At 42.1% G+C, this 26,373-nt stretch overlaps 1 protein-coding gene across 1 annotated transcript in view; it reads left to right on the top strand.

Annotated features, from left to right (window-relative positions):
- The first annotated feature begins 484 nt into the window (after window positions 1-484).
- Window positions 485-26,373, top strand: part of LOC126470563 (uncharacterized) — a 341,531-nt gene continuing 315,642 nt past the window's right edge. The window contains exon 1 of the mRNA XM_050098501.1: window positions 485-499. The gene's annotated coding sequence lies outside the window, so the exon portion shown is untranslated. The remainder of the gene's footprint in view (window positions 500-26,373) is intronic.

Below are 26,373 nucleotides of genomic sequence, written 5' to 3'. Positions count from 1 at the left end.
GCTACCATTCTGCGTTCAAAGTTTGTTAATTTCCGTCGTGCGGCCATAATCACGTAGGAAATCTTTTCACGTGAATCACCTGTGTACAGATGACAGCTCCCCAATGCAATGCCCTTTACCTCGTGGACGCGCTACTAACTCCATCCCTATACGTGAATATCGCTGTTCCATGACTTTCGTCACTTCATTGTGTTAACTGCGTCATCTATCGATTTTACGGGTGCAAATCCGAACTGATGTGGCCTAAAGTCCAAACAAATGAAAAAAAAGACCAAGAGGTGCGGATCCCTTTCAGCTCGTTCCGGGAAATAACTAAATTTTCCTGTCAACAAGTGTTTGTTCGCGAGGCAGCAGCGACACGTGGAGAGGGACGTGTCTGTGTCGGTGTGTCAGTGTGGGGGCGGCGTCGGTGTAGCGGCGCAGGCGCGCCCCGGCGCTGGCATAAAAGGGACGCCGCCGCGGCGAGAGGCGCAGTCCTCGCAGCTCCGCCACACCCGCGGTGAGTACGCCAGCTGCCCGCTGCCCGCTGCCTATAGCCGGCGCTGCCAACGCTGCGCACCCCTCAAATACTCAAAAACTAAGTCACAGAAAAGTACAACCACGGCACTCCGCCAACACAAAGAGCCTGTGTAGCAACTGATATCCTTGGCGCCACTTGCGAGCAGGCTCCAACAATGCGGAGTTCCTATCTTGTCGAAAACGTAATTTCGCACCATTAATTTAAAAACTTAATGCTGAATGAACTGCAGACATAATCAGAGTGTAAGTCACTCTATTTATCGGTTAATTTATCACAAGATGACATTTAGTAAAACAACTGCTTTTAAATCCTGGAATGAACGAACGTTCAGACCCTTAATATTGCGTATTACGCTCAACCACGTACAATGGCTGATCCGTACGCAAGTATACGGCAGCCTTGGCGCTTCTTTGGCTGTTAACACGCTAATTACAGCACGCAGCAACGCTGTTAAGTATCTCGTTCTCTGGTCACTCCACCATATACGGCGTGCCTCGAAGCAAACAAGTGCGAATAAATTTAAAACAGGCGCAATGTCTGTACTCAGACTCAGCCAAAGCAGTTAGTACAGTGTGTTCTCTCGCTGCAGGACAGACGTACTGGCAGCTGCTGCTTCTGTCTTACTGATCTGCAAGACTGTTTTTTATTTATTGGTTGATGATTTTTGAACATCACCCGTACTACCAGCCTCAAACTCATTTTTAAAATTAAAGTGTGTGTCAGCCTGAAAACACTGAAATGAAACATGATACGAGTACCTTTATAGCAAGGTTTAACAACTACGTCACTTTATTTGAAATTACGCTCATGATCTAAGAAACTGAAAATAAACTCAGTAATATACGGGGGTTGGAACTTTAATAGTGGCAACTAATTATTTACAGCTCGTACAAAATAGATACGTGTTTCAAAGTTTTACTGACTTCCAAAGTAGTCACCAGACTTGTGTAAAACCCGTTTCCAGTGATGTAGAAGTCGTAGGATACTCTTAGCAATTCCAGTTGTGTAGACAATTCGAGCGGCGTGGTCTATTGCCCGACGAATTTGTAGCAGTTCTGAAGCGAATGTCGTGAAGTATTTCCTTCAATTTAGAAAACGAGTTGAACTCACTAGGGCTTAAGTCAGGAGAGAGAAGTAGGTGGTATAGCACTTAGCAGCCCCATCAGTCAAACAAATCAATAACAGCTTGCACTGTACGTGCTTGAGCATCGTCCTGTAAAATGATTGTCGGGTCCTGCAGAAAGTGTCATCACCTCTGTCTATATGCTGTTCATTTTTGGAACACAACCTACGACCAGCTTAGAGACAGAAGTGATGACAGTTTCTGCATGACCTGACCATCATTTTGCAGGACAATGCTCAAGCACGTACAGTGCAAGATGTTACTGATTTGTTTGACTGATGGGGCTGCTAAGTGCTATACCACCTACTGTACTCCCCTGACTTAAGCCCTAGCGAGTTCAACTCCTTTTCTAAACTGAAGGAAACACTTCACGGCATTCTCTTCAGAACTGCTACAAATTCGTCAGGCAATAGACCATGCCGCTCGAACTGTCAACACAACTGGCACTGCTAAGAGTATCTTACGACTTCCACATCGCTGGCAACGGGTTATACACTACGCTGGTGACTACTCTGAAGGCCAGTAAAACATTGAAACGCGTATCGATTTTGTCAGAGCTGTAAATAAATAGTTGCCACTATTAAAGTTCTAACCCTCGTAAGAAGGAGGCTTGATTTTACAAAGCATACTCATTCACTTATTTTCGTAAGAGTAAAAATGTATGGTTTTCACCTGCTCCTGCAATAAAATGAAATCAACACTTTAATCTGCAGCGGAACTATTAAAAATGATTTCATATTGGTATCTGAGACTAATCTTGGGTAACTGCGGATATTCATCATTTTATTCCCCAGTTGTGGCATAAATTGGTCAAAAGATGAAAAAAAAGTACGACTTTGAATTTTGTATCACCTTCTTGGTAAATGCTATTGTTTTACGTTTTCTTTTAAAAGCAATTTCTGATACATGTTCTTGAATCATATTAAAATTCAGCAATACTGAAAGTTAAAGAAACTATACGAAAATTGAACACTAGTATGCTTCTCGAACATGTTAACATTACTCGACGCATCTCGTTGCCATACGTACCATGACGAAAATTTTCTCTTAATATCTAAGGCGTTAAAATACATGAACTATGTTACCGACTCAAAATACCGTTAAACATTCATCAAACAGTAAAGATTCTGTTACAGAGATCGTTTCGTGCAACTACACTTGCATCCAGTTTATGCTCTGAAAAATGTGTGTGAGAGTCCATCTGCGTGATAAGAAAATTTTAAACAATCTCATTAGAATAGTTGCCTAATTTTCCTCGAAATCAACTCCCACGACTGATTTGTATAAGAAAAACTAAATAAATAATTATTTAACGTTCAGGTGAGAAACCTTGGAATATAACATGAAATGAAGCGGGGTTGGTTAGGTGATGACACGCACTGGTGCGAGCTTCGCAAAGACTGACCCCATTTTGTTGATAGCCGCAGAACAATAGTGCTCTCAGCCTGTAGAATAACTGTCTGCATGACTGAGAACATAGACGGAATTACTGCCTCCGCAGGAATCTCTTCAGAAGCTTCCAGAGAACCGTTCCGCCGGTAAGTATTTCCACTATTGTGGAAATAGTTCAACAGTCCTACGGCCAAAATATCGCTAAACGAAGGTCACTCTTCTTATCCAAGAAGAAATTGGAAGTGTTAGGTATGTTTGTACTAAGAGAAATTACAAAATTATAGCGCTAAGGGTTATTTATGGACGAAACCTAGGATCGCTTCATTGGCCAATTTCACCCACAGAGTATTGTGCCAAATTAAAAGTATATTATGTAGAAAAGTGCTCGTCTACTAGCCTCGGACAAAGTTTTGCACCCGAATTTAAATACAGCACACAGATCGCGGGTTCACTGCTGGGGGCATCTAATACCGAAGAAAAGGATTTCTAAGTTACTGTAGCTTTTTCTGAAGCTTTTTGTACGATGGTTAATGGAAAAATTACCAATAGACTTAATATTATTTACGTATCTGTCGTGCCTGTTCTGTTGGACATGTTCGACAGAGCAGACACCAATGTTTTCTTGATAACTATATCAGTATCAGTATTTCGAAGGAGGTATCGACGTCAGCCGTACGAATAATTAGGCAATGAAATTATACAATGGCGAAAGTTGAAAGTTTCTGCTGGGCAGGGACTCGAACCCGCTAATGAGATAAAATGGGCATTGATACTACGTAGAAGTGTGCGATAAGCTGAGGATTTGGGTAAGCCGGAAAGCGTGCCCGGAGAGACGAACAGTTAAGGCCTGTCGCCGTAAGCGGGAAATCTGGGTTCGCGTCCCAGTGCGGCGCAAATTTTCTACTTTCGCCGTTCAATAACTTCAATCCCCAATTGCGGCTGACGTCGGCACCTCCCTTAAAACGTTAATATTATCTGACAACTTGGAAATACAATTACTAATACTAATATTACTGACATTAATACTATTATGAAGCCAATTTTGTTGCGTTGGACAGAGCAGACAAAATGTGCTGCTAACTTATACGAAAATTAATGTATTTGACCTGAAAATGGTACAGAAGTTGTTACTAAAGGCTTCCTTTGTATGCTAATATTTGAACATAGGAAAAGACGATATAGCTCAAAACTTGAGTTTAAGATGTTTGTTCACTTAAAAAGCGTAATGAGTAGTTCGAACCGCAGGCCGGGCAGGCCGAGCGGTTCTAGGTGCTACAGTCTGGAACCGCGCGACCGTTACGGTCGCAGGTTCGAATCCTGCCTCAGGCATGGATGTGTGTGATGTCCTTAAGTTAGTTAGGTTTAAGTAGTTCTAAGTTCTAGGGGACTGATGACCTCAGATGTTAAGTCCCATAGTTCTCAGAGCCATTTGAACCATTTAGTTCGAACCAAAGTGAAAACTCTTGCTCCTTTCTGCAAACAGACTGATTAATCTATCAGTAACGCACCCTCATGCTTCTATAACGATGAAACGTGTTATCCCTTTATAAAAATATAGTGTGATCTGCTGATAACTTGAAACAGAAAAAAATATACCTACCTTTCCGTGCATATAAACGAATAATATTCTCTTCAGAAGATTAGAAGTCTGATAGCCTAAAAATAACAGTAGGAGTTGGAACGCCATGTGTAGTTACTGTCTTATCTAAAAGTAAAAGTGCGAGACCTTTACAGAAAACATGCTCCCATAATATACAACTTATCTTTTAGCATAAACATTTCACAGCTTCCAGCGCAGTTGTGTGTCTCGAGCCTTGTCGCTTGATATGCGCTAGGATAACAAATTTGTTATGCACCACACATTACTTGAAGGAGTTTTAGGTGAGCGCAGAAATAATGCTATGGAAGATAAGACATGCAGTTTTCTCTGGGATGGCTCATCAAGTTCCCACCAAAAGATTCGTGTTACCCAATATGTCTTAATTTCCTCAGGTCCTCCTGAGATGAGAGAGTTTTTACATGTCAGATGTTCTGTCGTACTTTGGGATTGGAAACAGCAAAATAAGGGTTAATAACTCCGAAAACATGAGTAACTCTAGGATAAATACGTTTCAGTTTTCAGTAGAAAATACTGGTACACGTGTTCATTATATTAGCGGGCGTTTCCAAGTTTCGTAATCATCAACATAACTGTGCCCTGCGTAATAGCTGGCCGTATCAGAAAGGACATTGTTACGGGTACGCATATTCCTTAGACTTAACTCGACATATATGCTTTACAGGTAGTTTGTCAGAAATGTCTTTCCTTCTTCGAATCAGTCATGCATTTCACAGACTCTGCAGGCGCATTTTAAGATTGACAAGAACTACAGAATGATCCCACTGAGTCTGTATCTCTTCTTGACAACAGCTTATGTAACCGGCATGCAAGGTAATCGCTTTCAGAACTGCCAGTACTGTAAGCACATGAGCTGATTAGTCCGATTAGCTGATTTACCTGTCTTGAGGCCATCGAACTCCAGTGTCTCAAACACTTACGCCACATTACAGTTCTACTGTTGAGTGAAGCCTTATGGAGGAGCGGGGTTCCGGTTGTCCACATGAGTGGCTGCAATGGTTTCACTTCAGGTGGATACCGATAGCGTTCCCAGTACAAGAGTACAGTAGAATCTCTTTACAAATTGCTCTAACTGAGCAAGTGATTCATCTCTGATGACCTCGGTAGCTACTAGAAATCAGAAATTTTAATTTTCATACCCACTTCCTTACAATCAAACTGAAAGCTCTGAAAGAGATCCGAATGTTTTAACTAAACGTGCTTTGAGGAGACAATGTCGAATAATGGTTTAACCTTCAGTTTGTTCGGCATGGCGTTTATGCTCTACACTTTTCTAAAAAATAACCGGGTATTAATGTTTGTGGAGAAGAACTGTTCTGTACTATCCCTTACACATACAGCCAAAATACGCGATGTGCGTTTTCTAGCTGCTAGCCGCTGCCACTCTTCAAGTTTAAGAATTTTTTTATTAATTCATGTTTCCATTTCAGTTTTTGTCTGTGCCGTTATGAATGCACAGGTTTAGAATGTACTTGAATCGACACTAAACGACAGTATATTAAAATAAAAAAGTGGTTCATTCCGACAAATGTTATCTACGGAAGTTGGGACATACGTTTAGGGGCGGTGAATATTTTGTCATTCTAGCCACCAAACCCTCCTTAACGTTAATGTTCCATTCCTTCATGAAGTTTTTTAATATATGTAGAACTACAAATGCAGTAACTACAAACACGATTCTTTTCAGAAACGCTATGTAATACAAACTTCGCTTCACTTTCTTGAGGAAATTTCACATTTTTCAGCAGAATGCAACTTATCACGTTGCATAGCTGCCTCTACTTATAGTAATAATAATAATAATAACCGTCGGGTAGACCTCTCGCCTGGTGCAAGTCTTTCGGTTTGACGCCACTTCGGCGACTTGCACGTCGATGGGGATGAAATGATGATGATTAGGACAACACAACACCCGGTCCCTGAGCGGAGAAAACCTCCGACCCGCCGGGAATCGAACCCGGGCCCTTAGGATTGACAGTCTGTCGTGCTGACCAGTTTTTTTTTTAATCTCCTTTTGTTCGCTTTCGTGCTTTCGTTCGTTGCATCTGCTCGGGGCGGACGTCGTAAAACATCCGTTTAAGTTCGTTGTTGATCGATTAACTCAGTTTTTTTATTACAGAGGGCAGCTAACCCTCAGACCGAACACGCTGAGATACCGTGCCGGCTACCAAGCAGCTACCGGGGGCGTACTTATAGGAAATATGATTGAAATATTCTTTCTTAGAAAAGGTATTAGTATCAAGTACTCAACTACTTTAACAATCACTTGAAAATTTGGCAGTCAAAACATGGCAGACATTTGTAAATTTTGAAATAAAAAAGAAGTGATAATACCAAGGGAAACAAAGTAAACAGAAGTTTCCAGAAAGTAAGAAATTCTGTTGAATTAGTAGTTACAGAACGTATATTTGTGTCATCTGACGTTAGCTCATGCCGCATAATCTTTCACTATCATACTACCGCATTTTTCAGTAAGAATTATTTTTATTCTGAGATATGAACTCTTTTACCTCTACTAGGTGAAATAAATTAAAATGAAGGCAAGCAAGACAGAATAAGTCGTAGATGGCTTTCGAATAAGCCAAGAAATATAAAAAGCAACAAATTATTCAAATACACACGAGTTACGCAGACAGCGAAGCAAAAATTGCGAACAGAGTTGGACCATATGTGGCAGAGATAAAGTAAATATTAATGTGCTGTGTGGTGCGTATATAATTAACAGTACCAAAGGACGCATATTGTAATCAATAGTTGAAAGTATAAGTTCATGTGGGGCAGAAATATGCGAAATTACAAACAAGAACAAAAAGAAAATAAAAGCAATGAGGAAGGTTATTTGTAGACCATGTCGTGCAGTAACAATAAGAGACTGGATAATAAATCAAGAAATGATAGAGGGAATGGAAATTGTAATTGGTATCACGTTATAGAAATAATTGAAACAAATCGGCTCAAGTGGTTTTAATACGTTAATAGGATGCATTTCGACAGATAGGTCAAGAGAACAATGTAGTAGACACCCTCACAAAAGAAAAGAAGATACTGCCTAGGTGGAATACAAGTACCGAATTTCAACAAGCCTTGGACACCCGAGGACTACAAACGAGGGATTGGCAAGACCGGCAAGACTGCCTACTGAGATACATGCACCAAAAAAAGTTTTCCATCATCTCAGTTCCGAGAGTTCCGGAACCTGTACAGAAAATTGGAATAGAGATCAACATAAACATCATTTCCTCCGTTTTATTGCTCATGAAAACCACACATGCATGTTGTACCACTATACAGCGAGACCTTCAGAGGTGGTGGTCCAGATTGCTGTATACACCAGTACCTCTAATATCCAGTAGCACGCCCTCTTGCATTGATGCATGACTGTATTCGTCGTGGCGTACTATCCACAAGTTCATCAACGCACTGTTGTTCCAGATTGTCCCACTCCTCGACGGCGATTCAGCGTAGAGCCCTCAGAGTGGTTGGTGGGTCATGTCGTCCATAAACAGCCCATTTCAATCTATCCCAGGAATGTTCTATAGGGTTCCTGTCTGGAGAACATGCTAGCAACTCTAGTCGAGCGATGTCGTTATCCTGAAGGAAGTCATTCATAAGATGTTCACGATGGAGGCGCGAATTGTCGTCCATGAAGACTAATGCCTCGCCAATATGCTGCCGATTTGGTTGCACTATCGGTCGGAGGATGGCATTCACGTGTCGTATAACCGTTACGGCGCCTTCCATGACCACCAGCGGCGTACGTCGGCCCCACATGATGCCACCACAAAACATCAGGGAACCTCCACCTTGGTGCAGTCGCTGACCAGTGTGTCTAAGGCATTCAGCCTGACCAGGTTGCCTCCAAACACGTCTCCGACGATTGTCTGGTTGAAGGCATATGCGGCACTCTTCAGTGAAGAGAACGTGTTGCCTATATCCCCCATGTCCGAACAACATCGCTGAACAGTCAGAGCGACTGTGTCTGTGATACAATATCCACAGTCAACGTCTATCTTCATGAGTTCTGGGAACCGGGGTGATGCAAAACTTTTTTTGATGTGTGTACAAGAGACAGCAGCAGCTGTAAGAAATTCACCAAATGATGAGGAAGGAATGTTTCATAAGAGGTATCAGCTGTTAGATACGTTAAGCTAAATTCATATGGGTCACCTATTACATGAAAACCTAATGATAATTTTTTAAAACCCACTGTGAGAGCTGGAACGTCCAGTAGCGGGCGATAAGGAACAGGTTGATTACCAGTGATCTAGCTGAATGCACAGCGGATTGACGGATCTTTAATAGAGAACTCTATCCGCCGATCTGTGTCTGAAATACGGAGACTACTGCAAAGAGCACGGAAAGTGTGATGTAATGTCGTTTGATTTGAAGGTCGTATTAAAAAAAGTTCATCTTGTGTTTATTGTAAATAAAAACAGCTCATGACGTACACAGGGCGTTTTGCATTCACCTTACTGACTTCTACGAACGAGTACTGGACGCTACGTGTCTAATGATTTTAATAGAAACGCATGTCTGAAAACGTACGGTTTCCTTACCACATGGATAAATGTAATAAGATAGTGTGTTAACTTTCCAGTTTGCACTGACTGAGAGATGAAGAGTAATTTATGTTACTCTGGTAACGTGGTAAACACGCCCATGGTAACAGCTGTTGTAGTAATGGAATGAGCTGTGGATCATCGGTGGCAGAAGAGACGCCTTGTGGGGAATGCGATACATGGGTATCTTTGCATTGGATAGTATCATCATAATTAGGTAATTGGTTGCAAATGTAGTAATACACATCAAAGAAGTGTGTAAAAGGAGTGTAGGAACACCCTGTAAATACGTACTGTAATATACCGGGTGGTTATAATTAAACCGTAGATACTCACAGACATCCGGTGTGGACCGTAATTATCGTATGGCAGCGAAATTTGGCAGATATTCTAATGCGTTAATGATTTACGATTGAAAAAATAGTTCCAGTTTGGGCACCATGTGCAAATCTGGCGTAGTGCATGCAAGAAAGACGTATAGAAATGTTTCCATATGTAATGAATTAGGAAAGGGACGCGAGCAGGAACCTTTTTGTGTCCATCCTTCTGAGTGAAGGTTGGAGGAACTTCGGCCGTTCACTTATGTAATAAAATGGAACACCTACAGCCGTCGTTTTGATGTTATTTCTTATATGGCTACCAGTTTCGATGCTTCAGTACACCATCTTCAGGCCTTAACTAACACTGATAAGGTTAAGTCCAATCGTGTACACGATTTCATCAATGGTCAACATATATGAACTGGTTTCCGTAGACGGTAACAACGCTGTTGAGTCTCCAACCATCAACTACCAACTAGCTCAGTCAGTTGGTAGTTGATAACTAAGACTGACTCAGTAACTTGATAGGTGATGGTTGGGGATTGTTACAGTCTACGGAAACCAGTTCATAGGTGTGGCCCAGTGATGGAATCGTGTATGCGATTGGAGTTAACCCCTCAGCGTCAGTTAAGGCCTGAATATGCTCTACTGATGCACCGAAAATGCTAGCCATATATTTCTGTGTATTCCGAATACATAGAAAGAAGGATCCTCTATTGTATGATTATATGATAGCGGAACAAACACTGGTAGCAGTTACTTCTGCAACAAAGGAGGTGGCTTACAAAACACTCGTTCGACCTATACTTGAGTATTGTTCATCAGTGTGGGATCTGTACCAGGTCGGGTTGACAGAGAAGATAGAGAAGATCCGAAGAAGAGCGGCGCGTTTCGTCACAGGGTTATTTGGTAAGTGTGATAGCGTTACGGAGATGTCTAGCAAACTCAAGTGGCAGACTCTGCAACAGAGGCGCTCTGCATCGCGGTGTAGCTTGCTGTCCAAGTTTCGAGAGGGTGCGTTTCTGGATGAGGTATTCCCCCTACTTATACCTCCCGAGGGAATCACGAATGTAAAATTAGAGCGATTTGAGCGCGCATGGAGGCTTTCCGGCAGTCGTTCTTCCCGCGAACTACAAGCGACTGTAACAGGAAAGGGAGGTAATGCAGTGGCACGTAAAATGCCCTCCGCCACACACCGTTGGGTGGCATGCGGAGTATAAATGTAGTAGGTGTAGAAAGGACGGCTCTAGGTGTTCCATTTTATTACAGACGTGAGCAGGAAAGGTCAAACAAGTGAGAAAGGCGTATTAACCGCTGTTTACACAATTTGTTCAATATAAGCACCAGAGACGTTGACGAGATTCTGTACAACGCCAGATTTGCACCTGGTAACCAAAATTGGAAGTAAATTTTCCCAGCGTAAATCGGTTCCGCATTGACGTATTAACATGTCTACTAAGTTTCGCTGCCATACGATAGTTACAGCCTACACTAGACCTACGTGAGTTGCAGCACTTTAATAATAACGACTCGGTACCTACTGGAAAAGATAATATTAAACTAAATTTGGCCGGCCGAAGTGGCCATGCGGTTAAAGGCGCTGCAGTCTGGAACCGCAAGACCGTTACGGTCGCAGGTTCGAATCCTGCCTCGGGCATGGATGTTTGTAATGTCCTTAGGTTAGTTAGGTTTAACTAGTTCTAAGTTCTAGGGGACTAATGACCTCAGCAGTTGAGTCCCATAGTGCTCAGAGCCATTTTTTTTTTAAACTAAATTTACCATCTTCAAAAAATTGATTCAAATGTCTCTGAGCACTATGGGACTTAACATCTGAGGTCATCAGTCCCCTAGAACTTAGAACTACTTAAACGTAACTAACCTAAGGACATCACACACATCCATGCCCGAGGCAGGATTCGAACCTGCGACCGTAGCGGTCGCGCGGTTCCAGACTGAAGCGCCTAGAACCGCTTTTTTTTCCCTCGTCAAAACTTATTTATTGCAGTCAAAATTTTATTTGCAATTTTTGTTCTTTGTGTTTTATGCAAATTAGTATGCCTGAAAGACAGTTTCCAATTACCAGCTTCAGCTGTAAATAGCATTAGGAACTTTTGAGCAACACACAAAAAACATTTTAATCAGAAATATGGAGTTACCTGTATTATAATAAACAGCATGCTAAGAATTAACATATTAAATCTTAAACAATGGAGACAGTATATCAATGGAAATCTGTGGTAGGTGGTTGTCTCAACTGCACAAAAATGTAACAGATAGTCATATTAAAAAAATAAAGACATCTAGATATCTCATACAGGTTAAAGCTGCCCGGATCACAACCATGTCAATGATTCGTAGACCACATTATTTGCCTGACAGAAGCGCTGGGCCACATCGACCGGCTTACCATCTTCGTTCGATGAAAGTAGAGGAGGTCGTTTACAAAAAAAGGATGGGCTAACTCAGTATGATGTGCAGATTTTTAGATTGACAGTATATATCGACAAAATTTCAAATACCGAAGCACACTTCGTGACAGTATTGTTGACTGACGCTAGTATCTCAAAGCTCGTCATGAACCTGAAATCTGTTTGTGTAGCAAAAGTATTGAAAGGAAGTTCAGTCAACACACCATATGCACTGTATGATTTGCGAAACACTGTATTGGAAATGCTGATGTTGATCTTCTCAAAAGAAAACAAGATTTCTAATACTGTAATTTACTACCGCTAATGCGTACTATATTGTATACATTTTGAAGTCAACAGTATTCAACGAAAATTTAAGGTAATTAACAAAAGTGAGAAGCAATGATTTTTCTGTGTCTCATTCCTATTACACTGGTTCTTGAATTTTCTAATAACGTAATTACGTTCAGTTAAGCACTGGGGGGCAGGTGGAAAGAAAGGGATGAAGGCATCCGTACATACTGTTAGTAGGCGTGTTTGTTTTAATCTGGTCCGTGGCAGGGGAGTGCAGGCAGAAGGACACCGTACCGTTAATAAAACGTCTGTGAAATCGCAGCGTCAACTGCGATATCTGCACCACCGAAAGAGAACAGCGACGACCCTGTTCATTTGAAGAGTGGAAATGCAAAACTTTCTAAGTGACATTTTTTTCACAAAACGCGTTTTCGGTGCTGTTATGTTCTCAGCACTCTGTTGCATGTCTGTAGACTTGATGCAGGTGCCAAACCACGAAGTAAATCTTTCAAACATTCCTTACAAGGAAACCTCCCCATCGCACCCCCCTCAGATTTAGTTATAAGTTGGCACAGTGGATAGGCCTTGAAAAACTGAACACAGATCAATCGAGAAAACAGGAAGAAGTTGTGTGGAACAGTGAAAAAAATAAGCAAAATATACAAACTGAGTAGTCCATGTGCAAGATAGGCAACATCAAGTATAACGTTAGGTCAGGAGCGCCGTGGTCCCGTGGTTAGCGTGAGCAGCTGCACAATGAGGGGTCCTTGGTTCGAGTATTCCCTCGAATGAAAATTTTAATTTTTTATTTTCAGACAATTATCAAAGATCAGGCACTCACACATAATCAACTTCGCTCTCCAAAATTCCAGGACATGTTCAGATTTGCTTGGACATATGGAGGATTTAACGGTCTACACACGGAAAAATTTGGAAACGTTAAAAACATGTTTTGACAGAGCACAGGGGAAACTGTGCGACTGTGAAACGGTTGCATTCATTTGCTGCAGTTTATGTGACAAACTCTTATGTTTTCATCACTTTTTTCGGAGTGATTATCACATCCAAAAGAAAGCTAAATCGGGTAAGGTAGAAGAATCTTTTTACCCATTCGCCAAGTGTACAAGTTAGGTGGGTCGACAACATATTCCTGTCATGTGACGCACATGCCGTCACCAGTGTCGTACAGAATACATCAGACGTGTTTTCCTGTGGAGGAATCGGTTGACCTATGACCTTGCGATCAAATGTTTTCGGTTCCCATTGGAGAGGCACGTCCTTTCGTCTACTAATCGCACGGTTTTGCGGTGCGGTCGCAAAACACAGACACTAAACTTATTACAGTGAACAGAGACGTCAATGAACGAACGGACAGATCATCAGTTTGCGAAAATAAAGAAAGAAAACTTTTCAGTCGAGGGAAGACTTGAACCGAGGACCTCTCGTTCCGCAGCTGCTCAGGCTAACCACGGGACCACGGCGCTCCTCAGCTCATATTGTCATTGATGTTGCCTATGTTGCGCATGGACTACTCAGTTCGAATATTTTGCTTATTTTTTTTCATAGTTCCACACAACTTCTTCCTGTTTTCTCGATTGATCTGTGTTCAGTTTTTCAAGGACTATCCACTGTGCCAACTTATAACTAAATCTGAGGGGGGTGCGATGGGGAGGTTCCCTTGTTAGTAGATGGCGCATGGTCTTTGTGCCAGTCTGTGCCTCCCTTTGACGTTCCAAAATTTAAAAGATATGAGAAGTGGTTTTGGTTGACCACTGTTCTACTAGTTAAAAATGTAATATGGTATTTCTGTATTTCTAATACCACAAATAGAACGTAGTGCCCCAGTACTAATGGCACTTAGAACAATGGTTTTCTTCCTAAGGATTTGTCGAAAACTAACATTTTTGAGACCGTGAAGTGTACAAAATAGAAGTTGATTCTTTCAAAGAAGAAAATAGCAACCAGGCTCTGGTAATAATGCTATTTATCTACATAAATAGCGCCGTTATCGGTTTCGAACCGAGGGATACATCCTCAGACGGCTTTTCACGTAATATGTTACATTTGTTGCTGTTTATATGAGCTATTGAAAAAAGAACAGCCATCAAAAAATGTAATGTAAACTTGAGCAGCTGTCTGAAGATGAATCCGTTTGTTCTAAACCGGTAATGACACTATTTGTCTAAAAAAATAACGATATTAACAGTGGCTGGTTGCTGCTTTCTTTGCTGCAAGAATAAACTTATAAAAACTCTATTATTCGCACTTACAACCAGTCAGTTTCCTGGTATGGCTCTTAGAACGTTGTTAATAAAGTATTTATTTTCTAATTTGTCTCATTATTTTTTGCTGTCATGCGGCGAGCAGCATAATTCTGTGGTATAAGAATACTTCCATTTCTTAGATACAAATCAGTTATGTACAAACGGAGATACATTGTTTTTTCTTCATTCTCTTGAAAAATTTCAGGTTTGGCCATTGGAACGTTTTCCATTATTTCACTCTTGATTTGACTGTCGGGCGTTTTCCACCTCGTAATATTATGCGCCTTCGATGATTTTCTGTCGCTAATAATGTTGCCGTTCGAAGGAAAATTCATGGAATATTCCAGGAACTTTGCTGTAATTTTCTTTCAAATCAACTTCCGCAAACAACTCATTACGCGGCACGCCTTCATGTTGTGAGGTACAAGGAAAGAAGTTCGTTTCCTTCCACAGATTCTAAACGTGAGACAGGTCAAAGTTGAGTTAACTGCTTGCCGATCTGCGAATAATAATGTGCTCTGAGGCCGCAACGACAACTTCAAAGGGTGCCAATTTGTTTTGTGTGGTGTGTATCTTGACAGTGTCGAAGAGCTGTTGTGGTAGAGTGAGAAGGCACCACTTGTTATCGACGACATCGGGTGTAACGAACTACGCCTGCTCGACTTTCTCAAGAACTGTGTACGTGCTTATCCCATAGATTTCTCCAGCATGCTCTTGGCTCTGTGAAAGTTTACCAACATTACTACGTACAGCAGCAAAATGCATAAATGCTTTTTGAGATGCTGCTAGTCCTTTTTGCACACAAAAACTGATATTAGTCTTGATCACAGTATTTATTATTTTTATGCTGCTTTACGCGTTTCGGCCTTGCGTCATTCTCAAAGGCTCTACAAGAATAATATACGAAAGGGTATAAGTGAAAATACATCGGTACAATTACAGGAAACGGACTTCGACAAACGGAAGAAGTAAAAACTCAATTAAAAGCAATTATGAAATAGATTAAATGCACATCGTAGAAAACGAAGAGAAGTATAACTCAGCAAAATATCTATAACACATGCTTAGGTAAAATGAAACTGAATTTGGCAAACATGGATTCAAAGTATCTGGTCTGTATTACGTGATGACATCTGAGTGAAAACTGACCCTCTGTACACGCTGAAGTATTGGATGAAGAAGCTGTCTGAATACTGTACGGCATTAATGAAAATTTTATATTATAAAATACAGTAGTACTGATATAACTGATTGATACAATGTTGGTTTAAATGACAGATAACATTCTATTATATTTTTTACATCACTCAGTTTATTATCTAACAAATATCCATCTCGTTAAAGGAGATTGACGAAAATTAACACTGCAAGATTGCGTCACTGTATAAAACTGTACATTACTGGCCATTAAAATTGCTACACCAAGAAGAAATGCAGATGATAAACGGGTACTCATTAGACAAATATATTATACGAGAACTGACATGTGATTATATTTTCACGCAATTTGAGTGCGTAGATTCTGAGAAATCAATACCCAGAACAACCACCTATGGCCGTAATAACGGCCTTGATACGCCTGGGCATTGAGTCAAATAGAGCTTGGATGGTGTGTACAGGTACAGCTGCCCATGCAGCTTCAACACGATACCACAGTCCATCAGGAGTAGTGACTGGCGTATTGTGACGAGCCAGTTACTCGGTCACCATTGACTAGACGTTTTCAATTGGTGAGAGATCTGGAGAATGTGCTCGGCAGGGCAGCAGTCGAACATTTTCTGTATCCAGAAAGGCTCGTACGGGACCTGCAACATGCCGTCGTGCATTATCCTGCTGAAATGTAGGGTTTCGCAGGGATCGAATGAAGGGTAGAAATGCCTCTGAGCACTACGGGACTTAACTTCTGAGGTCATCAGTCCCCTAGACCTTAGAACTACTTAAACCTAACTAACCTAAGGACGTCACACACATCCATACCCGAGGCAGGATTCAAACCTGCGACCGTAGCGGTCGCGCGGTTCCAGACTGTAGCGCCTAGAACCGCTCGGTCACGCCGGCCGGCAATGAAGGGTAGAGCCACGGGTCGTAATACATCTGAAATGTAACGTCTACTGTTCAAAGCGGCGTCAGTGCGAACAAGAAATGACCGAGACGTGTAACCAATGACACCCCACACCATCACACCGGGTGATACGCCAGTATGGTGATGACGAATACACGCTTCCAATAAACAGAACCTGGATTCATCCGAAAAAATGACGTTTTGCCATTCATGCACCCAGGTACGTCGTTGAGTACATCATCGCAGGTGCTCCTGTCTGTGATGCAGCGTCAAGGGTAACTGCAGCCATGGTCTCCGAGCTGATAGTCCATGCTGCTGCAAATTCGTCGAACTGTTCGTGCAGATGGTTGTTGTCTTGCAAACATCCCCATCTGTTGACTCAGGGATCGAGACGTGGCTGTACGATCCGTTACAGCCATGCGGATAAGATGCCTGTCATCTCGACTGCTAGTGATACGAGGCCGTTGGGATCCAGCACGGCGTTCCGTATTACCCTCCCTGAACCCACCGATTCCATATTCTGCCAACAGTCATTGGATCTCGACCAACGCGAGCAACAATGTCGCGATACGATATACCGCAATCGCGATAGGCTACAATCCGACCTTTATCAAAGTCAGAAACGTGATGGTACGCATTTCTCCTCCTTACACGAGGCATCACAACAACGTCTCACTAGGCAACGCCTGTCAACTGCTGTTTGTGTATGAGAAATCGGTTGGAAACTTTCCTCATGCAGCACGTTGTAGGTGTCGCCATCGACGCCAACCTTGTGTGAATGCTTTGAAAAACTGATCATTTGCATATCAAAGCATCTTCTTCCTGTCCGTTAAATTTCGCGTCTCTGGCACGTCATCTTCGTGGTGTAGAAATTGTAATGGTCAGTAGTGTAATTAAAATAATTGAATATCTAGTTGTTCAATAAAATAATATATTACAACAAATGTGTAATTTAGTTAAAATCGGTATACTGGTATTCCAACGGTAAGATAAAACAAAATTTACGAAGTTACACACGAAATGACAGGAAGCATGTTTAGTATGTAACGGTTTTGCAGAGATAAGCATCAGTGTATGAAATTAAGTACAAAATTTAATATATCTAAGAATGGGAATACACCAAATGAGTGTGTATTTAATATACAGCGTAAGATAAATAGTAAAAATTAGCATCTGCCAATTTTTGTGATCGTGCACGATGTGCAACTTACTGATCAAAGGTTGTGAGCTATAGTACACTGAGAGAGTGCGGTCTTGTGCAACAATATTCCACTTATGACAGAACCAGCAAAACATTAAAGCTGAGGTACCACTATGTAAAAGCAGTATAGAATAGACACAGCATAGCGACAATGTGATGTGACATGTAAGTCTGGAAGGTGGTACTAAGGAAGGCGTTAATTTTTTATATATGTTTCTAGAATATTGTCCATATCACGTAATAAATAATCTTGTCGTTGTCTTACACTAAAGTAACCCTGAAAAGTCTAGAACCTTAACCACTGCGTCACCTCGCTCGTTAAATAACACAAAATCAGTACAAGTTCCTTTATTGAAGGGCAAGTGAAGAAAAATTCGAAAATGTTAACAGATGATTCAAGACAAAAAGATTTTCGCTCGAATCAGGCGATGGAATAGAAGAATTAGATACACTTCGATTGTAAGAGAAACCAAACAGATCACAACCGAAAATGGAAAAATCCGCACTGTGTACTTAATGAAGTACTTTAGTCCAATATTTTTTGCAGTATATACTTACACAGTATCGCAAGAAGCGAGTTAAATATGAAGAACACAGCTTCATATGTACATTTCCGCACACTAATAAGTTACGGGACATTTGCGAGGAAATTCGGCTTAATGAGATAATATATTTCCTAATCAGAAGCGTTCAATAAGAATCATTTCTGATGTTAGTGCGATTATGGCTTACGTAAACCATTTTCAAAATCTAGGTGGTTTGACAACTGATTCACAACACATATAGTGATTAACCGTGTCTGTCTTTACAAACATTTATCTTTTCTTAATAAGCAGTATCAAGCGCGATTAAAATGCTGGATCCGCACAGTCTCTAGAAAGACGTCCAGGATTTAAAGTCAGTGTAGAAAGGAGTCAGATACTTAGTAACATATGCATCCAAGAACCAGCCAGAGCAGATAATGTAGTGGAGATAAAGAGTTCCTTAAAGAAATGAACGGTTAGGATCCTGCCGCCGCGAAGGTCAGTATTTAATGTTTAAGGTCCCATCGACAAACCCGGTAATTAGAGAAAAAGCACAATCTCGCTTTAGGAAAGATTGGGGAAGGAAATTTACAATGCCGTTTTCGAAAGAAGCATCTTCATATTTGCCATAAACGATTTAGGGGAATCGCAGAAAACACAAATCTGAATGGCCGGACCGGGATTTGAACCGTCGTCCACCCGACTGCAAGTCCAGTGTGCTAATCACTGCGCCATCCCTCTCGTGGAATGACTTTCCACAAGAAAACCATAAGAATGAGTGTCTCTAAGCCGAGGAAGATACTTCAGAAGCTAATCAGGAACTTCAATTTTGCTTGGGCTACCACCTTTCACGTGGAACGGATGAGTGGATGGCAGGCAACACAAATTTCGTACGGTCGCAAGATGATCACATAATCCTTGGCATAAATTCGACCTGGCACAGCAACCATGACCCTTATGGATTATCACGATATCATCCCTGAATCCCTGTCATTTTTCACTCTTGGGAAGTAAACGCGGCCAGAAGGTGGAAGCAACATGATACAAGACTCCTCTGACCAAATTAAATTCTCTCATTGGTCCATAGTTTACGTTTTCTAGATGTCTCGTCACGTTTTCGTCTTACGGGCATTTACATCACTGATGAGTGGTTTTGGAATTCCAATTCGCCCTGCAATTCGCTGCTTATAGAGACCCCTTCGTGTTGTTCCATGCTGACAGTATTCGCGAGTGCAACATTTTGTTCTGCAGCGACATCTACTCCTGCCTTACTCTTATTTTTTGTCACAATCATTTTCAATTACCGTCCGTCATGATCACTCAACACGTTTGAGTCCGCTTTGTGTCTTAGCGGAAACTGTTTTTCCACTTTCCCTGTATGCGATGTTAATCTTCAATACGGTGCCTCGAAGCACTCGCTCACCATCCGAGCACCAACTATTTGCCCACGTTCGAATTCACTTAGCTCCGACATAATGCACTCACGACTACGTAGAACACCGCCCTGACCACGAATGACACTTTCAACATATTGGGGGCGCTGCGCAGGTGCCGTTCATGGTCAAATATAACAGCGCAACTTGAAGGCTTGGCTAGTGTTTGCATTTATGATCAAGCATGTATCTCCCCTTTTTTAGCGGTGTTTTTCTTCGACCCTTTTGCATAGAATGCATCGTAGTTTACGTTTTTCTGACATTAGTAAATAAATAAATTTATATTAATTACAGATAGGACTATACTAGGGTCATTTTACAGTGGGAGACGATTACACTCATCTAAGGAACCTAGGGATCCGGCGGCAAACCCGTGAAGACTATTTACAACACATCCGCCGGGAAATCTTGAACAAGAGTCACAACCTAGGGAATGTTGTTAAATGAGCTATAAGTGACATAAAAAAGGTATTAAAAGTGTTTGGAACTTTACTCACATAATATGGAGTAATGATGATATTCATTAACAAAAAGACAGCCCCTTCTGTTGAAATGGCACTCTGCAAAAGTTTATCGTGGAGGACCGGAAACACCATGTATGCTACACGTGCTCATGACTTTGTAAGCACAAAGGTAGGTATTATATTTTCATATGCACAAACATACTTTGTTTAAACAGGGTGACGAGATAGAACAGTGTACGGTGTCAGTAACTCCATTACAAACACTAATTGTGTGATTTAAATGAAGGGACTATTTAACAAAACTTACGTGTCAGGATAAATTTTTCTCCTTCTTCCAGGAACGCACCTTCACTAGTAAAAACTAAGCACAAACATGAGAAATTTACAGCATTCGGTTACCCCCTCCTCATATCTTTATCTTTATGGTTAATTGCATGTGCGTGAAGTTGCTCCTGAGTCGTTAAATTTTTAAGCAGGCATTTAATTAACCACTCTCATTCTCGGGGACGCAAATTGCAACCGTTTACTGAAATAAATCAGGAAATGAATGGTAAGACTATCCGTAGGCTAAGCGTCTGTTAAGCGTGTTGTAATTTTCCGTAAACTGCCTTCATTTCATTACTGTATAAAAACATCATTGGACTCAATAAAAAGGAACTGTTGCTTGCTCTTCAACTGTTGCAGGATCGATTAGTATCCTAAATATACACTCCTGGAAATGGAAAAAAGAACACATTGACACCGGTGTGTCAGACCCACCATACTTGCTCCGGACACTGCGAGAGGGCTGTACAAGCAATGATCACACGCACGGCACAGCGGACACACCAGGAACCGCGGTGTTGGCCGTCGAATGGCGCTAGCTGCGCAGCATTTGTGCACCGCCGCCGTCAGTGTCAGCCAGTTTGCCGTGGCATACGGAGCTCCATCGCAGTCTTTAACACTGGTAGCATGCCGCGACAGCGTGGACGTGAACCGTATGTGCAGTTGACGGACTTTGAGCGAGGGCGTATAGTGGGCATGCGGGAGGCCGGGTGGACGTACCGCCGAATTGCTCAACACGTGGGGCGTGAGGTCTCCACAGTACATCGATGTTGTCGCCAGTGGTCGGCGGAAGGTGCACGTGCCCGTCGACCTGGGACCGGACCGCAGCGACGCACGGATGCACGCCAAGACCGTAGGATCCTACGCAGTGCCGTAGGGGACCGCACCGCCACTTCCCAGCAAATTAGGGACACTGTTGCTCCTGGGGTATCGGCGAGGACCATTCGCAACCGTCTCCATGAAGCTGGGCTACGGTCCCGCACACCGTTAGGCCGTCTTCCGCTCACGCCCCAACATCGTGCAGCCCGCCTCCAGTGGTGTCGCGACAGGTGTGAATGGAGGGACGAATGGAGACGTGTCGTCTTCAGCGATGAGAGTCGTTTCTGCCTTGGTGCCAATGATGGTCGTATGCGTGTTTGGCGCCGTGCAGGTGAGCGCCACAATCAGGACTGCATACGACCGAGGCACACAGGGCCAACACCCGGCATCATGGTGTGGGGAGCGATCTCCTACACTGGCCGTACACCACTGGTGATCGTCGAGGGGACACTGAATAGTGCACGGTACATCCAAACCGTCATCGAACCCATCGTTCTACCATTCCTAGACCGGCAAGGGAACTTGCTGTTCCAACAGGACAATGCACGTCCGCATGTATCCCGTGCCACCCAACGTGCTCTAGAAGGTGTACGTCAACTACCCTGGCCAGCAAGATCTCCGGATCTGTCCCCCATTGAGCATGTTTGGGACTGGATGAAGCGTCGTCTCACGCGGTCTGCACGTCCAGCACGAACGCTGGTCCAACTGAGGCGCCAGGTGGAAATGGCATGGCAAGCCGTTCCACAGGACTACATCCAGCATCTCTACGATCGTCTCCATGGGAGAATAGCAGCCTGCATTGCTGCGAAAGGTGGATATACACTGTACTAGTGCCGACATTGTGCATGCTCTGTTGCCTGTTTCTATGTGCCTGTGGTTCTGTCAGTGTGATCATGTGATGTATCTGACCCCAGGAATGTGTCAATAAAGTTTCCCCTTCCTGGGACAATGAATTCACGGTGTTCTTATTTCAATTTCCAGGAGTGTAGGTGCAGTATTATCTCCAGTCACCTGTATAGCTGTTATTTCCTACGAAATCGCAATGGAAACATCCTTGCATTTGTTTCCTAGTTGCTCCCACGTAAGTTTAATTTAAAAATATCTCCGACTCTTATCGAGACCTTCCGGGAAACGATTTTCTCTCATACTGTGTATTAATATGACATAATGTGACGTAGTAGGTTTTTCACTGCCAGTCTTCGAACGCCGTTTTAGATGATTTCAGGCATACGTTCGTTCAATTCTTGCGATTGAATTACCTATATTTTTAATACTTTTTCTATTACTGAAGAAAACTAAATCATTTCGTAGCACATAATGTTTGAAGAAAAAAAAAACTTTAATAAGAAGTTTCTAACACCAGATGCCAAGTCACAAAGCTGAAGCTGTGAAACACATATTTAAATATCAGCTGACTTGGTTCGTCCACTAGTCACAGATAACAGTAAATACAGGGATCCAGGTAGGTACCGTCTTCCTTGACTTCCGAAAGGCATTCGATACAGTTCCGCACGCCCGCCTGATGACCAAAATACGACCGTATGAAATATCAGAGCCGGCCGTGGTCACCGAGCAGTTCTAGGCGCTTCAGTCCGGAACCACGAGGCCGCAGTTTCGAATCCTGCCTCGGGCATGGGTGTGTGTGATATCCTTAGGTTAGTTAGATTTAAGTAGTTCTAAATCTAGGGACTGATGACCTCAGATGTTAAGTCCCATAGTGCTTAGAGCCATTTTTGAAATATCAGACCAACTGAGCGACTGGATTGAAGAGTTTCTAACAAACAGAACACAACATGTCATTCTCGACGGAGAAAAGTCTTCAGACGTAAAAGTAACTTCGGGCGTGCTCCAGGGGAGTGTTGTAGGACCATTAATTTTCACAGTATACACAGGGTGTTTACATAAAGTGTGTAAAAAGTAGCAGACGTAGAGAATACTCCACTGAACAATTCGAGATAGGGAACCTGGTGTCGGAGAAGCCAGCTTAAGGAGATACGGAAGTAAACTTGCCTACCGCTTTGTGTAGCATTACTGTTTTTCAGCTTATTTACAACTAACATGCGTACAAATTTACACTTGCTGTGCTGTTTATTTACATGAACATTCTTTATTTTCTGCAAGGAAACAAGGGGGACGAGCCTGATTACCAGGAAATCATGATGCAGGTTTTGTTTGCTTTACTTGTCCCTAAGGTGGCTCTGTTGTATCGTATTTCCATTGTCCCATGACAGAACATGCTATGAATCAACGACAGACCCATTCATTTCTCAGTGCTGTTCAGAGACGTACAGTACAATACAATGGAACAATACCAGTACAATATTTCCTGGTTGCTGGACTGGAAGGGGAGGTCTTATTCCACGGCCTGCTTGGTCATCTGACCTGAATCCCCTTGATTAATTCCTATGGAGATATTTCACGTCACTCGTCTATGGGACCCCAGTGGATACTGAGATGGAATTAGCTCTCAGAATTGGAGTTGCCCTTTCATTTGATTCGAAAAATACCACGGATGTTTACCAGGTTGCGTCAGAATCTTGTTCGCGCTGTCATGCTATCATTGAGGTTGATGGCCGTCAGTTTCAGCACATTTTAAGATACAGTACAAATGGTATATTCATTGTGTCAATGATGGTATTTGCAGTTAACTAATGTAAATAAAAATGTACATAGTAATGTGATTTAATTTCTATTATCTCCTTAAGCAGGCTTCTATGATCCCAGATTCCCTACCTCATATTGTTCAGTGGAGCATCCTGTATGTCCTGTTAAATTTAAGCACGCTATTAGGGAAACACCCCCTATAACTATCCTAGCAGATAATGTCGGAATTTCCATGGGGCTTTTCGCCTGTGATGCTGTTGTATATAGTGAAGCCACGACTCTAGAAAGTTGTAGCAAAATGTAGGAAGACCTGCAGAGGATCAACGCTTGGTGCAAGGAGTGGCAATTGGGCCTCAAGATAAACAAATGTCACGTATTGCGAATACATAGAAAGATCCTTTACTGTACGATTACAAAAGTGGGGAACAGTCACTGGAAGCAGTTACTTCAATAAAATATCTAGGAGTGTGGGTACGGAGTGATTTAAAGTGGAACGACCGCTTACATCAATCGCGAGTAAGGCAGATGCAAGACTGATATTCAATGGAAGAATCCTCAGGAAGTGTAGTCCACCAGCGAAGGAAGTAGCCTACAAAACTCTCGTTCGACCAGCACTTGAATGTTGCTCGTCAGTACGGGATCCGTACCAGATAGGGTTGGTAGAGGAAATATAGAAGTCCGAGGAAGAGCAGCACGTTTCGTTACAGGCTATTCTGGTAAGCGCGAAAAGCGTCACGGAGAAGCTCAGACAGTTCCAGTGGAAGACGCTGTAAGAGGGGCGTTCTGCATCACGTTGTGGTCTGCTGTTAAAGTTCCCAGAGCGTGCGTTCCTAGAAAAGTCAACCAATATGTTGCTTCCTCCTACGTATGCCTCGCGAAAGAGCCATGAAGATAAAATAAGAGAGATTCGGGCCCACATGAAGGTTTATCAGCAATTGTTATTCCCGCAAAACTGTACGTTACTGGAACAGGAAAAGGGGGAAGTGCCATTAGTTCACAAAGTACCCTCCACCACACACCGTAAGGTGGCTTGCGGATAGTAGATGTACATACAAATGTAGATATTAACAACCAAACCAGGGCCATTACAAAGACGGTCGAAATGTCGTTTTTATAGTTTATTTTAGTGTTCCATGGTGACGAGGCCTAATATCCAAAAAGAGTTTACTCAAATGAAAATTTGCTAACAGCGTCCAAACCGTATAGTTTCTTAAAATTCTTAATTTGAATCCCAGTCAGTTATTTTGCTTAATAAACAAACCTTCTAGACCCATAATATTATTTTCAAAATGTAAAAAAAAAGTTCAAATGTGTGTGAAATCCTATGGGACTTAACTGCTAAGGTCATCAGTCCCCAAGCTCACACATTACTTAACCTAAATTATCCTAAGGACAAACACACACCCATGCCCGAGGGAGGACTCGAACCTCTGCCGGGACCAGCCGCTCAGTCCATGGCTGTAGCGGCAAGACCGCTCGGCTAATCCCGCGCGGCTTCAAAATGTAAATCTATCGAAATACATATGAGTGTGATAATGATTGTCAGGTATTTAACGTTTGCGTGGTTGATGATAAAGAATAGGCAATATTCAGTGCTGGGACGTTGTGCTCCATATCCGCCTAGTGTTACTGTCTAGCAAGAAGCTTTTGGAACTTGGAGAAAAAATCTACAAACCATGGGCTGGACATATGGAAGTCTGTGAGCGATCAGGAGGTGGCTAACACTATACATCTGTTTCACGAAAATTAAATCAGTCCACCATTTTCTCGCTTCCAAGAATGTCTGGAGTGAGTATTTACGGACATTGCTTTGAAACGTTACAACATTCTTCAGTAATTCAGATGCTTTGTACGCTATTTGTAGTTAGTGGGTCGTATATGCTGCACCAAACTGCTGTTGGAAAACAATCGTATGTTGTATGTCAAAGCCATCTTTAAATTTTATGTTGAAAGTTCGTATGCGATATTTCGTGGATTCCTTTGTCATGAGAATAAATTTGTTTTTATCTGATTCTTTATATTTTTTTCCGTATTTACCACCCTAATAAATGTGCTCTATGATCACAATATTAACTTTGAAAAGATTAGGTTCAAGTGAAAACACAGATCTAGTTAGGTTCGTGGATACACATTCCCCACCATACTCAGTTTCACATTCGGTCAACTTAACATTTTTTTGTTGGCAGAAGCGTAATATTAATTGTGATGGAAGCTAGTGTTGGATCTTTTATTTTTCAAACATGTGTAAAATAGGTTTCAACCGCGAAGGGGATAAAAGAGCAAATGTAGGTACAAAGAGCCTATAGATTAGCGTATGATCAGAAACTCTTTCACGAGTAATTAAGTATGATAGCAGCGTCCCGGCTACTGTAGCTGCGTGAAGAATTAATCGTTCCATATCGCATTTCGCAACCGTTAATACCTTGTGTCATGTTTCCCTTGGC

Source organism: Schistocerca serialis, chromosome 3, assembly GCF_023864345.2.
Source record: "Schistocerca serialis cubense isolate TAMUIC-IGC-003099 chromosome 3, iqSchSeri2.2, whole genome shotgun sequence".
Taxonomy (NCBI): domain Eukaryota; kingdom Metazoa; phylum Arthropoda; class Insecta; order Orthoptera; family Acrididae; genus Schistocerca; species Schistocerca serialis.
Note: the sequence above shows the minus strand (reverse complement) of the source record. Positions and strands in the feature narration are given on the sequence as shown.